This window comes from Trypanosoma cruzi (genome assembly GCF_000209065.1).
Source record: "Trypanosoma cruzi strain CL Brener chromosome Unknown tcruzi_1047053441037, whole genome shotgun sequence".
Classification (NCBI taxonomy): domain Eukaryota; phylum Euglenozoa; class Kinetoplastea; order Trypanosomatida; family Trypanosomatidae; genus Trypanosoma; species Trypanosoma cruzi.
Genome location: NW_889558.1, coordinates 1 through 442, shown reverse-complemented (window position 1 = coordinate 442; position 442 = coordinate 1). Strand labels below are relative to the sequence as shown.

The 442-nt window shown below is 56.3% G+C and overlaps 1 non-coding gene across 1 annotated transcript; it reads left to right on the top strand.

The window, feature by feature from the left end:
- The first annotated feature begins 395 nt into the window (after positions 1-395).
- On the top strand, positions 396-442 carry Tc00.1047053441037.10. The gene has a single exon (XR_008254451.1). It is a non-coding gene; the product is annotated as a spliced leader RNA, 3' partial (transcript).

The window sequence follows — 442 nt, the reverse complement described above, 5'->3', positions numbered from 1 at the left end:
CCCCCCCCCCCCACGTTGCGTGTCCGCCACCTCTTTCGGGCCCCCTCATTTTCGCTTCATGGCTGCTATTGCCTGCATCTTTGTTTTGTTTTGTGTTTTCTCCGTCTCGTTCCTTTTATTCGCCTTTTCTCCGCGTATGCCGCGCTTCTTCCTGTGTTTTCCGGTGTTTTTGCCTTGCTCGCACACTCGGCTGCATTTGCTGTTCCACACTCGCCATGTGCGTCTTTTCCGCCCCCTGACGCCGTCCACGGCGCTATCCCGGGGCCGACGTCCCGGACCCTGACCCCTCCCCAGTGTGGCCTGGGAGGGGGGGGGGGGGTTTTTGTACACGGTCCCAAGTGCCGCGAAGGACCCCTCATCAAAATTGAAAACCGTTGTGGAACACAACTCCTTTCAACTAACGCTATTATTGATACAGTTTCTGTACTAGATTGGTACGCGA